The sequence below is a fragment of the Salvelinus namaycush genome, chromosome 2, assembly GCF_016432855.1.
Source record: "Salvelinus namaycush isolate Seneca chromosome 2, SaNama_1.0, whole genome shotgun sequence".
Taxonomy (NCBI): domain Eukaryota; kingdom Metazoa; phylum Chordata; class Actinopteri; order Salmoniformes; family Salmonidae; genus Salvelinus; species Salvelinus namaycush.
Window position 1 is genome coordinate 63058828 of NC_052308.1, and position 15837 is coordinate 63074664.

Below are 15837 nucleotides of genomic sequence, written 5' to 3' on the forward strand. Positions count from 1 at the left end.
TGGTTAAGTGCCTTGCTCAAGGGCACATCAACTGATTTTTCTCCTGGTCGGCTGGGGGATTCAAACCAGCGACCTTTCGGTTACTGGCACCAAAGCTCTTAATCGGGAGACTCCCTGCCTATATGACTGCAATGAAATCCAATGTTGTTGTGACTTGGGTGTCACAAAGGCAACCTTCTTGTAGTGCTGACAGAGTCAACCATCTTGGTCCCCACCTCGTCCAGTGGAGGAAGTGAGGGAGGAGGGGAAGAGGAGAGGAGGGGAACCCCGCCACAGGAGGAGGCGATGAACAGCCAGGTGGTGCTGATGAGGCAGCAGAGGACTCTGGGGTTACTGTGCTACCTGTGCAGGAGGTTTGTGAAAGAGACTACTCTACAGCACAGAATACGTCCTTTCTCACCTTTCTCAAGTTAGGATTTGTGAGTCTCATGATATTGTATCATCGGCATTGTATTTGTAATCATTCAAAATCATGTAATTATTTCCAAAAGACGATTTAGACATGATTTAGACGATGGTCAATGCACAGAATTAAAAAGAACACTTTATTACTAGTATTATATTGTGTCTCTATGGATCAAAAAAGTGACTTCCTGAGTGTCCTCCTGTCTGTCCTCCATGCAGGGTGGATCAGCAGAGCAGGCTGAGGCGGGGGCTGATGACCCCGTGTCACAGTCAGGACACAGAGGTACAGGCGCAGCCTTCAACCCCACCAGCAACTCAGGTCAGCTGGGTTTCAATAAGAGGGCGGGATAGAACAATGGTGGAAATTTGAACTGATTTCTATCATCTTTGAAATTGAGTTGAGCACTGTGACTTGTCAAGCACGGTATCTGTTGAGGTTTGATCACGAAACATATTTTTTGGGGAGTTCCAGATAACGGAACGATGCCCTTGCCACCTCACCCCTCATTGCACCTCTCTGTCCCCCTCTCTGACAGCGATGGGGACGAGTTACGCAGGGCGGCGGAAGAGGATGCTGATGAAGATGAGCTAATCGTGCTGGACCCTAAACACGTAAAGCCGTTTCCCCGCTTAACATCCCTGCTAACATTGTTTTAATTACCTGAAGGTTTAAACCCTGTTATGCTTATCAGATGAAAGTCTTAGGAGAAACCATACTATCTGCCTGCAGCCGCTGATGAGAAGGTTCCGGACTGCACTGAAGAACCACCTCCATAAGCACCTGGAGAGACTCAACGTGGAGTTGCGAGAGAAGGTACACTAGGTCCCTTCTTCTGAAGCAAAGACTCTAAATCCTTAACAATGGTTTACAATCAAATCAACATGGACATCCACTTTACAGTATACATGCAGTACGATTCATACCATTTATGGGTCCCCGTTTTGAATTCACTCTTTTCCCAGGAGAGGGCGCCATTGACTTGTTTTGGCTCAATCTCGAAACATGACCCTGTGCTTTCATTTCAAAATAGAAAATAAACTAATCTGCAACTAGAAATGATCTATAAGCAACAACAATTGATTTACAAGGATTAATCACTATTGTTATAACATTAAGAAACATCCGTAGGTCTTGCAGTGCGTTTCTAATGCATTTGCCCGATGTAATTCTGATCCCAAGCTATCCTCTCTTTCCCTCCCCTCCTCCACCCATCTCCCTAAATGGCTATTTAGATGTCTGATAGCGAGGCGGCAGCGCAGACAGGCCCAGGATCAGCTAGAGGGGGTCCGAAGCCAGTACCGCACCAGTCAGGCCGGCAAGCAGAGGTCACACGGTGAGACCCATAGAGATATAACCACCGATCAAGCAACATTATGCACTTATTTTGCTGTGATAGTATAGGTCAAATTGAGATCCTATATCTGTACTATGGCTTGGGCCAGGAGTTTTTCTTGACCTAATTAAGGGAAAAATCAGGACCCTAACCTAGTTATAATAGTCCATAACGGTCACCTAAAGGTTTTCCTGGTCAGGTGACATAGTCAGGAAAAACTCCTGTCCCTAACTACGTATATTACCTCCTCCCTCAGTGTCCCAGCTGCAGAGTGAGGTAGCGAACCTGGCACTGCGTCTGTTCGACATGCAGGAGGTTAACGCTGACCTGCACTCTGACATCACGGCCATGAAGAACGCCTCGCGCAAGGCCCACTCCGAGAAGACCCAGGCAGAGGAGCAGAAACACAAACAGGCCAGGACACACGCCTTCCTTCTTTTACAACTGATTCAAGATCAGCCGAATGGCATGTTAGTTATAATGTTAACCTTTCTGAGCCAAACCGCAAAACTGGTCCTGGACCAGTTGCTAAGGGTCTATAAATAGAATTTAAAATAATTCTTATTACTATGGCTGAATCTTCTCAGGCAGTGTATTACAAGCGATTGCTAATATCACCCTCTCTCTCTTTCTACCCCCCTCTCAATTCAATTTCAATTCAATTTAAGGGCTTTATTGGCATGGGAAACATGTTAACATTGCCAAATCAAGTGAAGTAGATAATAAACAAACGTGAAATAAACAATAACAATTTTCAGTAAACATTACACTCACAGAAGTTCCAAAAGAATAAAGACATTTCAAATGTCATATTATGTCTATATACTGTACAGTGTTGTAACGATGTGCAAATAGTTAAAGTACAAAAGGGAAAATAAATAAACATAAACATGGGTTGTATTTACAATGGTGTACAACAGTTCTTCACTGGTTGCCCTTTTCTTATGGCAACAAGTCACAAATCTTGCTGTTGTGATGGCACACTGTGATATTTCACCCAGTAGATATCGGAGTTTTGTGGATCTGTGTAATCTGAGGGAAATATGTGTCTCTATTATGGTCATACATTTGGCAGGAGGTTAGGAAGTGCAGCTCAGTTTCCACCTCATTTTGTGGGCGGTGTACACACTGTCTTCTCTTGAGAGCCAGGTCTGCCTACGGCGGCCTTTCTCAATAGCAAGGCTATGCTCACTGAGTTTGTACATAGTCTAAGCTTTCCTTAAGTTTGGGTCTGTCACAGTGGTCAGGTATTCTGGCATTGTGTACTCTCTGTTTAGGGCCATGGACCATTCTAGTTTGCTCAGTTTTTTTGTTAATTCTTTCCAATGTGTCAAATACATTTTTTGTTTTCTCATGATTTGGTTGGGTCTAATTGTGTTGCTGTCCTGGGGCTCTGTGGGATCTGTTTGTGAACAGAGCCCCAGGACCAGCTTACTCAGGGGACTCTTCTCCAGGTTCATCTCTCTGAAGGTGATGGCTTTGTTATGGAAGGTTTGGGAATCGTTTCCTTTTAGGTGGTTGTAGAATTTAACGGACATTTCTGGATTTTGAGAATTAGCGGGTATCGACCTAATTCTCCTCTGCATGCATTATTTGGTGTTTTACGTTGTACACAGAGGATATTTTTGCAGAATTCTGCATGCAGGGTCTCAATTTGGTGTTTGTCCCATTTTGTGAGCTCTTGGTTGGTGAGCGGACCCCAGACCTCACAACCATGAAGGGCTATGGGTTCTATAACTGATTCTCCCTCTCTCTATCCCCCCCCCCTTCTTTCTCTCTCTCAGGACTTGTATGTGGAGTGGTTGACCAAAAACATGGAGCGGCTGACGGAGTAGATAGCTCTGTATGAAGTCCAGACCATCGCCCAGTCTGAGGAGACCCAGGCAGCCACGGAGGCCCTCTTTGAGGTACACCACTGTCCACTCCGGGTGGGTACAGGCTTCTGTTCCAGCCAAGCAGTAGCACACCTGATTCAACAATAAAAAATAAAAAATCATGAATCTGTTACTGCTTAGGCTGAGACAAAATCTGTACACACAGAAGGAATGGGGAACGGTGTGCATTTTGCCTGTGTGTCTCTCGATACAGGCCCAGATGGAGATGGACTCTTTGGTGATGGGGAGGAAGCAGCTGCTGCAGCAGTGGAACAGCAGCCTGGTGGGCATGAGGAGACGAGACGACGCCTACACCGCCATGCTGGAGGCTCTACGGTGAGGACACTTAAATGCCTAGCACTGTGTAGAGTCTACACACATCACAGGAGGCTGCTGAGGGGAGGACGGCTCATAGTAACGGCTGGAATGGAGTGAATGGAATGGTATCAAACACATTCCGTTCCAGCCGTTACTATGAGCCTGTCCTGCCCAATTAAGATGTCACCACCTACCTGTGACACACACACACCTCACCAAACAGTGTAGAACAGCAGCCTGGCGGGCATGACGAGACGAGGCCTACACCGCCATGCTAGACGTTCTACAGCGGGAGAGAATATGGCAACCCTATTCCCTATATAATGCACTACTTTTGGCAAGATGTACATTGGCCAGTCCAATGTCTATTTACAATACAATTTGTATTTGCTGTACATCAGTGCTGCTGGTCTGCTCTGGTCAAACGTTCTCCTTGAGACTGGACATGCTGTACACCTGTGTGATTCCACTGTGTACACGTCTGTCAATCTCTCTCCCTGCCTCCATCCAGCACGGCCACCCATCAGGTCCGCTCTTTAGACGCAGAGATCGAGGGCTTCAAGAAGTCCATCACGTGGGAAGAGGAGCGCAATGAGCTGCTGACAGTAGTACTGAACCGGACCCAGCTGGACAGCGCCACCTCCAGGAAGCTGATCTCCCACAGCCAGCGGGAGGCGCCGCAGGCCCAGTACAGCATCTACACGAGGACCCTGCAGGAGACCGAGCAGACGCGTCAACACAGTGAGTGAATGAATTGGTTTTATTTGACACATTTCATTGTGGTTTGTTTTCTTATGTTTTTTTCTCAAGTTCACAGTTTATTTGTTCTTGGTGTATCTTTTGTTCTTTCCCTATGCAGGCTTCTCTGAATGCAATATCCACTCAATATGAAGTGACTGGAAGGTTGTATTGTTGTTGTCGTGACTCATGTAAGTGGATGATAGTACGATGAAACACTTTTAATCCCTGTCCCTCTCCCTCCCATCTCCTTATCTCTCTTCTCCCCCCTCTCCTCTCTCCTCCCCCTCTCCAGGAGTGTGAGGTGCGCCAGATGGAGGTGTCCTCCCTGAGGAAGCAGACGGAGAAGGAGTGGGTGCGGCGCATCGAGCTGGAGGTCGGCATCATGTCCAAGATGCAGGAGCATCTCACCCATGACAAGGCCACCAAGTGCTCCCGACGCCTCACCGACAAGACGGCCGCCCACAAGAGGGAGAAGGTGAGCATTGGTCGCCGTATTTTTGGGGATCCTGACTGGCAGCGGTTTAAGGCACTGCATCGCAGTGCTAGAGGTGTCACTACAGACCCGGGTTCGATCCCTGGCTGTATCACAACCAGCCGTGATTGGGAGTCCCATAGAGTGGCGCACAATTGGCCCAGCGTCGTCCGGGGGAGGGTGGGGTAGACCTTCTTTGTAAATAAGAATTTGTTCTTAACTGACTTGTTAAATAAAGGTTCAATACAAACATTTGGGGCTCACATAACTTTTTTCCCATCAAGTTTATTTCGGGAGTTTTCAAGTAATTCATAACATTACAAAAACAATTTTGCAGTGTATTGTCAATAATATTGTGTTTATGTGTTAAGAATGGGAGACTTTGTAGAATTACAGCACAGAAGGAGTTTAATCTGGTTGTTATTTAATATGAACATTGGTGTAACTTGAGCTAGTTTTTCAATAACCTGTGTAGACAAAGAAAGGGTAAATTGATAACCACAATGCTACATATGAAACTTTGCTAGTGCAATGTATCTCTGTGTTTAAACCACTCTGTGTGTGCGTGTCTCTCTCTCTTCACCCTACCAGGAGACCCAGCTGCCCCGGCTAGAGAACGAAATGGCAGCGGTGACGCTGGAGAGCAGTGTCGTCACCCTGCGTCTGGAGGGTCTGGTCCGCACCCTCGCCTCGCTGGAGACGGAGATGAGCCGCCGCGACGAACTGCTCAGCGCCAGCGAGGCCAGGATCACCAAGCACGTCACCGTCATCGAGCACAAGCAGGCCACCATCAACGTTTACAACAAGAACATTGAGCAGCTCATCGCCAGCACTGGGGTGAGAGTTAACTTACAACCAAGCACTGACCCGTAACCAACTGAATTTTTGGGAGTTTATTGTCTAAGAATAAAGGACTATAGGTACTGAATCTAAAATAGGTGGCACCTACAGATCTAGAATGATATTATATTTTTATGGTAGCACCATCCTCTACAATAAGACTGGAGCTAGAATGGATTTGAAACATTTCAGCTTTGAAAAATGCACATTTTCCTGACTTTCTATGTTGTCTTGATCACGTCCCTACGTACGTCAACAGCACGAGGACCTGGGCCTGTTGGAGATCCAGGCCAGTACTCTGACCAAGCAGCTGGAGGGGGTGGGAGGAGAGATCAAGGAGCAGCAGCAGCTCTGGCTGCGGCAGCAGGGGGAACTAGTGAGACTGACCCAGGAGAAACAGGCTCGGAGCGCCGCCCTGCTCACACTGCAGACCCAATTCACCATCCTACAGCAGAGGAAAGTCCGCACCGAGAGTACGTAAACACACGCGGACCCGCACACACACTGACCCAGGAGAAACGTGCTCAGAGCACCACCCTGCTCACACTACGGACACAACTCTCCATCCGCAACAAGAGTAAAACACACACACAGTGGATATAGAGCGAAATATTATTTATTTAAGTGTCATACACCTACCCGTACCCAGTCCACATGGGCTTACAAGACACTACAGAATAAAATACAATTTTGCAAATTCTGCACATACAATAGTCATGGCCAGTATAGCTACCATCTAGCCAATCTACATAAACAGTATATGTATCCTCCTCCTCCAGGCATTGTGAACGAACGGAGCAATCTCAAACACGCCCTGTCTGAAATAAAATTCAAGACACTTCACCATTTTTTTTAACAAAAAAGAACATGTCTCACCCGTCACACAGAGCGAAATAATTACAATATAGCAATTAAACACTGGAGCGATAGATGTGCAGAAGATGAGTGTGCAGGTAGAGATACTGGGGTGCAAAGGAGCAAAATAAATTAAATAAATAACAGTATGGGGATGAGGTAGTTGGATGGGCTATTTACAGATGGGCTATGTACAGGTTCAGTGATCTGTGAGCTGCTCTGACAGCTGGTGCTTAAAGCTAGTGAGGGAGATATGAGTCTCCAGCTTCAGTGATTTTTGCAGTTCATTCCAGTCATTGGCAGCAGAGAACTGGAAGGAAAGGCGGCCGAAGGAGGAATTGGCTTTGGGGGTGACCAGTGAAATATACCTGCTGGAGTGCATGCTACGGGTGGGTGTTGCTATGGTGACCAGTGAGCTGAGATAAGGCGGGGCTTTACCTAGCAAAGACTTATAGATGACCTGGAGCCAGTGGGTTTGGCGACGAATATGAAGCAAGGGCCAGCCAACGAGAGCATACAGGTTGCAGTGGTGGTAGTATATGGGGCTTTGGTGACAAAACGGATGGCACTGTGATAGACTGCATCCAGTTTGCTGAGTAGAGTGTTGGAGGCTATTTTGTAAATTACATTGCCGAAGTCAAGGATCGGTAGGATAGTCAGTTTTACGAGGGTATGTTTGGCAGCATGAGTGAAGGATGCTTTGTTGCGAAATAGGAAGCCGATTCTAGATTTCATTTTGGATTGGAGATGCTTAATGTGAGTCTGGGAGGAAAATTTACAGTCTAACCAGACACCTAGGTATATGTAGTTGTCCACATATTCTAAGTCAGAACCGTCCAGAGTTGTGATGCTAGACAGCCGGGCAGGTGTGGGCAGCGATCGGTTGAAGAGCATGCATTTAGTTTTACTAGCATTTAAGAGCAGTTGGAGGCCACGGAAGGAGAGTTGTATGGCATTGAAGCTCGTCTGGAGGTTGGTTAACACAGTGTCCAAAGAAGGGCCAGAAGTATACAGAATGGTGTCGTCTGCATAGAGGCCGATCAGGGAATCAGTACACATACAAATATGTCTGTTTCAGTCCTTAACCACTGCATTCTATACTGCCCTACAAAGGCAAACGCAGTAACTACGGGTTTTTTTTCCTACAAAATCTGATTTCAAAGTATTTTTCTGTCTAGACAGACAGCAATTTCTGTACTCCGTAATACATTTTGTCCGGAAACTAAATACCACATTAATCAGATATACCTGGCCATTACAACAGATCAAAGACCTTTGACCAAATCGAAGGGCAGTACGCTAGCCATACTGTATATAGACTTAAATAGGACGTATAGAAATGCCTCCGCACCATTGTACTTCATGTATAACAGTGTATTTCTGTAATGTTGTGTGTTTCGGAGGCAGAGAGAGACTCCATTGAGATGCAGATGAAGCTAGAGAGGATCCAGGAGGAGAAGGACAGGCTGTTCAACAGTCTGCTGGAGTCAGAGTCAAACAGTAGCAAGTAGTCGGTCTAGAAACATGAGCCTCTGTCTGTCTGTATCTTGGCCTCATTCGAGTGTGCGTGCGTGTGTTTCTTTCACATGTTTGTGTTAGGTGTTTTTGATTATTTCACCCGTGCTTCTACATCTGCATTGCTTGCCGTTTGGGGTTTGAGGCTGGGTTTCTGTTTTGCACTTTGTGACATCTACTGATGTAAAAAGGGCTTAATTAATACATTTGAAAGTGGGTGGGTCGATGGGTGAGAAGTGGTTGGTGTGTTGGTGGGTGTGCGTTCCTGTGTGTGTGTGTGTGCAGTACGTATATGCTTAATATGTGTGTCTATGTTGCCTGTGTGTGTCCCCACCCCTAACAGCAAGCGGAGGAGTGTGACGGGGTCCTCAGAGAGCTGCAGCAGAGCCAGGCCAGTCTGAGCAGCAGTCTGAGGGACAAACAGCTGCAGCTGGGAGAGCTCCACAGCGCCAGAATTGTCCTCACCTCAGACATCCACTGTCTGCAGGACACCAAGGAGAGGGTACGTGATGTAGACACATTCACCCATTCAACTCTCAACATTATTCCTGCCCAGCTTATTGTTATCCATAGTTGAGAAGTGGTTTTCACTGTGCATAGCTGTTTGAATATCTCTTTTCATCTCATGCCATGTCTTTTTTAATCTCTTATCCGTCCTTCTTTTCCTTTCTCGGTCTGGTTCTCTCGCTCTGTCTCTCTCTTTCTCTCTCACACCTAATCTCTCTCTATCCTCCCTTTCTCCCTCTCTCTCTCTGTCTCTCTCTCCTCCCACCCCCGCTCTCCCGTCTCCTTCATCTCTCCTCTTTCCATTCCTCTAGAACCTGGCCCATCTGGTCTCCCTCCAGGGCCGGGCCAAGCAGCTCCAAGCGGTGCGTGAGGGTCGCTACAGCGCCCTGTCCACCGGCAAAGCCTTGGAGCCTGCGTTGCAGGAGGAGCGTCTGCACGCTGTGGCCACCATCCTGCACCATGTCCAGCAGGAGTTCCCCCAGCACCAAGGGGCGCTACGACGCCTCTCCCTAGCCCTGGCCGCGCGCTTGCTGACACCGCTTGGTCAGGAGACCCACTGACTATTACATGACTGAAAACCCCCATCATAGGATCACCCACGGAGTAGATTGGAGATAGAGATCCATTATAGTTGTAGGGTTTTACTGCTCTATGGTGTTCTATGTTACTCTGACTGTTAGGATTAGGGAGCTGGACTTGGGGTGGAAGCTCTCCTCCTGTCCTTGTTTGGGCAATTTAGGTTTTCAGAATATTTCAGTTTATTTTGTTTCAGTTTATTTTCAGTTGATAAAATGAAGAGTTGATTTAATATATACACGGATACATCCTGCCAGCGTGTGAAATGGATAAACTGAAGAACACGTACAGTATATAAACATTAAAAGCAACATTTGCTATTCTTTCTTTACTTAATATCTGCAAACTAGCTAAATCTTAAGTATGGAATCACTAAAGCCAGCCTCTGAATGATCATATGTCAAATCAAAGTTTATTTGTCACGTGCGCGGAATACAACAGGTGTAGGCTTTACAGTGAAATGCTTACTTACAGGCTCTAACCAACAGTGCAAAAAAGGTATTAGGTGAACAATAGGTAAGTAAAGAAATAAAACAACAGTAAAAATACAGTGAAAAATAACAGTAGCGAGGCTATATACAGTAGCGAGGCTATAACAGTAGCGAGGCTACATACATGCACTACGTGCTGATTGAGGTAGTATGTACATGTAGATATGGTTAAAGTGACTGCATATATGATAAACAGAGAGTAGCAGCAGCGTAAACGGGGGGGGGGGGGGGGGGGGGGGGGGCGGGCACACAATGTAAATAGTCTGGATAGCCATTTGATTACCTGTTCAGGAATCTTATGGCTTGGGGGTAAAAACTGTTGAGAAGCCTTTTTGTCCTAGACTTGGCACTCCGGTACCGCTTGCCATGCATTAGTAGAGAGAACAGTCTACGACTGGGGTCTTTGACAATTTTTAGGGCCTTCCTCTGACACCTGACACTAGAGGTCCTGGATGGCAGGCAGCTTATCCCCAGTGATTTACTGGGCCGTACGCACTACCCTCTGTAGTGCCTTGCGGTCAGAGGGCCGAGCAATTGCCGTACCAGGCAGTGATGCAACCAGTTAGGATGCTCTCGATGTTGCAGCAGTAGAACATTTTGAGGATCTGAGGACCCATGCCAAATCTTTTTCGTTTCCTGAGGGGGAATAGGCTTTGTCGTGCCCTCTTCATGACTGTCTTGGTGTGTTTGGACTATTCTAGTTTGTTGGTGATGTGGACACCAAGGAACTTGAAGCTCTCAACCTGCTCCACTACAGCCCAGTCGATGAGAATGGGGGCGTGCTCAGTCCTCATTTTCCTGTAGTCCACAATCACCTCCTTAGTCTTGGTTACGTTGAGGGATAGGTTGTTATTCTGGAACCACCCGGCCAGGTCTCTGACCTACTCCCTGTCTCGTCATTGTTGGTGATCAGGCCTACCACTGTTGTGTCATCTGCAAACTTAATGATGGTGTTGGAGTCGTGCCTGGCCATGCAGTCGTGGGTGAACAGGGAGTACAGGAGAGGACTGAGCACGCACCCCTGGGGGGCTCCAGTGTTGAGGATCAGCGTGGCAGATGTATTGCTACCTACCCTCACCACCTGGGGGCGGCCCGTCAGGAAGTCCAGGATCCAGTTGCAGAGGGAGGTGTTTAGTCCCAGGATCCTTAACTTAGTGATGAGCTTTGAGAGTACTATGGTGTTGAACGCTGAGCTGTAGTCAATGAATAGCATTCTCACATAGGTGTTCCTTTTGTCCAGGTGGGAAAGGGCAGTGTGGAGTGCAACAGAGATTGCATCATCTGTGAATCTGTTTGGGCGGTATGCAAATTGGAGTGGGTCTAGGGTTTCTGGGATAAGGGTGTTGATGTGAGCCAGTACCAACCTTTCAAAGCACATCATGGCTACGGACGTGAGTGCTACGGGTCTGTAGTAATTTAGGCAGGTTGCCTTCGTGTTCTTGGGCACAGGGACTATGGTGGTCTGCTTGAAACATGTTGGTATTACAGACTCAATCAAGGACATGTTGAAAATGTCAGTGAAGACACCTGCTCTACCCTTTAGCTCAGTGCGAATGTTGCCTGTAATCCATTGCTTCTGGTTGGGGTATGTACGTACAGTCACTGTGGGGACGACGTCCTCGATGCACTTATTGATAAAGCCAGTGACTGATGTGGTGTACTCCTCAATGCTATCGGAAGAATCCTGGAAAATGTTCCAGTCTGTGATAGCAAAACAGTCCTGTTGTTTAGCATCTGCTTCATCTAACCACTTTTTTATAGACCGAGTCACTGGTACTTTCTGCTTTAATTTTTGCTTGTAAGCAGGAATCAGGAGGATAGAATTGTGGTCGGATTTACCAAATGGTGGGCGAGGGAGAGATTTGTACTCGTCTCTGTGTGTGGAGTACAGGTGATCTATAATTTTTTTCTCTCTGGTTGCACATTTAACAGAAATTAGGTAGAGCTGATTTAAGTTTCCCAGCATTAAAGTCTCCGGCCACTAGGAGCGCCGCCTCTGGGTGAGCGGTTTCCTGTTTGCTTATTTCCTTATACAGCTGACTGAGTGCGGTCTTAGTGCCAGCATCTGTCTGTGGTGGTAAATAAACAGCCACGAAAAGTATAGTGTGGTCTGCAATTTATCACAAGATACTCTACTTCAGGCGAGCAAAATCTTGAGACTTCCTTAGATAATAACAAACAGAGAAACAACATCATGCAATGACATTTAGGGTCACTTAACATAAATTAAAGGATCTGTCCATCAAAGTCAAATATCAGATAATATTGGATAATAATCAGTCACAATTGTCTGGTTCCCCCACCCAATAAGCGGTCGCTGACATCATAGTCAGGAAGTTTTTCCCAAATGGTCCCCTCTCTCCAGGGGTTTCTTTGTGAATCAACACCAGGCCCCTTTGGAATTTATTCTCTATTCAACTCTGGATGTCTAATCCATTTATATAACTAGATTATCACCCTAATCTCATGCGTTCCTGAAGTGCCTTTTGTCACGGTTTGGGGCTCCAGCAAGGGAAGGGAGCTCCCAAACTGTTTTTAAATTATTTCTTTTTTTAACTAGACAGGTCAGTTACGAACAAAATCTTATTTACAATGACGGCCTAGGAACAGTGGGTTAACTGCCTTGTTCAGGGGCAGAACGACAGATTTTTACCTTGTCGGCTCAGGATTCGATCTAGCAACCTTTCGGTTACTGACCCAAAGCTCTGACCACTAGGCTACCTGCCGCTCCAAAACTGTCCCTAAATCAGTGATGATCTGGAACCAGGCCAGTCACCAATTACAATCCCCCTCTTTTCAACAACTTTTGCTGTCATTTATGTTTCACTGGTGGATCAAGAAGTAGTTTGTGTACTTACTGTCAGAGAAACCTTTGTTATAGGAATCTTTATTGTCAGTGATGGCTGTTATTTAGAGGCTTGGCCTCAATCTCTCACATAGCTTTGCCAGTGGCTTTGTTTGCCTGTTACATGACCGGTTAGGTGCTATTATAATACACACAATGAATTGAATTGGAAGGTTGAGAAGGCCAGGTTACACATTAGTGAGGCCACAGCCCTTCAGTTGGCACAGATCAATATCAGCCGGTGGACCACCCACTAACCTGTTATGTTTCGTCCTAGGATGCGTCTCAATAGTCTATAAAGGCTTCCTTTCCTCGCATCCTCTCGCTCATCTGCTCTGAGTTAAGGATGCATGATAGGTGAAAGCATATAGTGGATGCCTACTAGGAATTTGCTTTCAAATCAGTGAATTACAATTTTACAGCACAGGAACAGGAAATGTATTATTTTTCCATACTTTGGGTTTGATTGAATTTCTTTCAGTAACACTTGTGTTTGTGTATGACCTGTATTCGAAGGCCTATAGCTGCACTTGCCATCTGGTCTAACAGGTATTGTCAACATAAGTACTTGGAGGGGTGTACATTAAGGCAGTCCAATTCTGATCTTTTTTCCCTCTAGTTGATCTTATGACCAATCCCATCAGATCTTTTCACATCAGATCTTTTTCAGAGCTGATCTGATTGGTCAAAAGACCAATTAGGGGGGAAAAGATCAGAATTTGGCTGCCTGTGTAAACGCAGCCTTGGTGTCCGTGTCGACGGATGAAGGGACACATACTGAATTGTTAGTATGTTCTGCACTTTTCCACTGTGACACCAAATGACTTTATACCAGTCTAGTCAGTCTCATATATGGGCATCTGTCGGTGTTGATTGAGAAATCAGTCACAGTGGGGTGGATTCATATTGTTTCTCATAACTTAAACTTGTTGTTGATGGTTTCATTGGTTGTCACAAAAACAACATCCTAGTTCCATTGGTCTTTGGACTACTACACCCATGTATTGCACACACAGTGTCTAGGCTAATTTACATAAATACCTTTTATAAGACAGGCTATAATTCAAAGCAGCTCCAAGTAAATAGTAGGGCCGTAGGGAAGTAACTCAATGGAATGAATAATGTTTTGAAGGTGCAACTACTGATGTGTCATCTCAATGACCATTTGATTTTCCAGTCAAGTTATGACACCATTGCAAATGTAATATATTTAAATAGCAACCAGGATTCCACATTATTCAAATGTATTTTCCATGTGACATCTCATGAACTAAAAATTGATATGTGGACACCCCTTCAAATTAGTGGATTTGGTTATTTCAGCCACACCCGATGCTGACAGGTGTATAAAATCGAGCACGCAGCTATGCCATCTCCATAGACAAACATTGGCAGTAGAATGACCTTACTGAAGAGCTCAGTGACTTTCAACGTGGCACCGTCATAGGATGCCACTTTTCCAACAAAAAAGGTCAACTGTAAGGTCAACTGTAAGTGTGAAGTGGAAGTGGAAACGTCTAGAAGCAACAACGGCTCAGCCGCGAAGTGGTAGGCCACACAAACTCACAGAACGGTACCGCAGAGTGCTGAAGTGCGTATCGTGTAAAAATCGCCTGTCCTCGGTTGCAACACTCACTACCAAGTTCCAAACTGCCTCTGGAAGCAACATCAGGAAGCTTCATGAAATGGGTTTCCTTGGCCGAGCAGCAGTTTTTCATGGTTAGGGCTAGGCCCCTTAGTTCCAGTGAAGGGAAATCTTAACGCTACAGCATACAATGACATTCTAAACGATTCTGTGCTTCCAACTTTGTGGCAACAGTTTGGGGAAGGCCCTTTCCTGTTTCAGCATGACAATGTCCACGTGCACAAAGCGAGGTCCTTACAGAAATGGTTTGTCGAGATCGATGTGGAAAAACTTGACTGGCCTGCACATAGCCCTGACCTCAACCCCATCGGACACCTTTGAGATGTACCCAGGCCTAATTGCATAACATCAGTGCTCCACCTCACTATTGCGAAAGCCTTCCCAGAAGAGTGGAGGCTGTTATAGCAGTAAAGGGGGGACCAACTCAATATTAATGCCCATGATTTCGGAATGAGTTGGTCGACGAGCAGGTGTCCACATACCTTTGGTCATGTAGTGTAAGTTCCAACCACAGCGTTTTTATATTCACTTTCCAAAGGAATAACCCAATGGCCCTAGGAATGTTACCAGGAACAAGCTTCATGTTTTTTGTTTGTTTATTTTTTTAGGCTATAGTCCATCAGTAATAATCCAAATTAGTTATTTTTTGATTGGTTGGTTAGTAACTGTGTACGATTAGTCGGTTTAGTTGTCCTCCTCGCCCATGCGCTGTCATTGGCGGGAGGAGCGCTGCTCGCACGAGTTGGGTAGTCATGGTGATTATACATAGGCTACACCTGCAACTCCAAAGAAATGGTAAATGGTTTTGTACATATTATAAGAAGTCATTTTACGCTTTAAGTAGGCCTGTGTGTATTTTGCTATAAATATATGCGTGTGAATTGTATTCAATTCCTGAAATCCCTCATGGTTATTCAATAATATCTCTGTGTATTCCTGTTTCTCAGTATTTCCTCCATGCATTTGCCAGTTTTGTAGCCAACTTGAATACATGCTATCGTGTACAGACCAAAGTCAAATAAGATGTAGCCTATCCTTTGTATCTAGCGTTTTGTTATTATAGACAAACGTTGGCATAGTGTTAGTTTACTAGGCTACATGTGGTAATAACAGTCACATATGGTAACAACACAATACCAAGCATGTATACAGGTGGTACATTTCCAGTGAATATCCCCTCTCTTGATCTATTGTTGATGTTGTCCCCCAAGATAAAATCTTGTCAGTTTGTTTAGTCACACGCAATATCTCACGGCACTGAAGAAGATACTATTTGACGAAACTTGGGTGAACTATGCGTCTTGCTAGAGATCCGGCATTTACAAAATGACACTGGCGGCCCAAGGCGGGAGCTATAGAAATTGGCATGAATTAAAGAATGAATGAATGAATGTGAGGTTAATTCTGTAACTTTATGAC

General features: G+C 45.6%; 1 pseudogene; it reads left to right on the plus strand.

Moving 5' to 3' along the window:
- The first annotated feature begins 285 nt into the window (after positions 1–285).
- LOC120022613 lies at positions 286–8350 on the plus strand (annotated as a pseudogene).
- Positions 8351–15837: the final 7487 nt, after the last annotated feature.